Below are 271 nucleotides of genomic sequence, written 5' to 3'. Positions count from 1 at the left end.
ATATTCCATTGTATATATGTGCCACATCTTCTTTATCCAATCATCTGTCGATGGACACTTAGGTTGATTCCATGTCCTAGCTATTGCAAATAGAGCTGCAATGAACACTGTGGTACATGACACTTTTTGAATTATGGTGTTCTCAGGGTATATGCCCAGTAGTGAGATTGCTGAGTCATATGGTAGTTCCATTTTTAGATTTTTAAGGAACCTCCATACTGTTTTCCACAGTGGCTGCACCAATTTACATTCCCACCAACAGTGTAGGAGG

Source organism: Physeter macrocephalus, chromosome 15, assembly GCF_002837175.3.
Source record: "Physeter macrocephalus isolate SW-GA chromosome 15, ASM283717v5, whole genome shotgun sequence".
NCBI classification, from domain to species: domain Eukaryota; kingdom Metazoa; phylum Chordata; class Mammalia; order Artiodactyla; family Physeteridae; genus Physeter; species Physeter macrocephalus.
The sequence above is the reverse complement of the archived record's forward strand: the minus strand, read 5'-3'. Positions refer to the sequence as shown.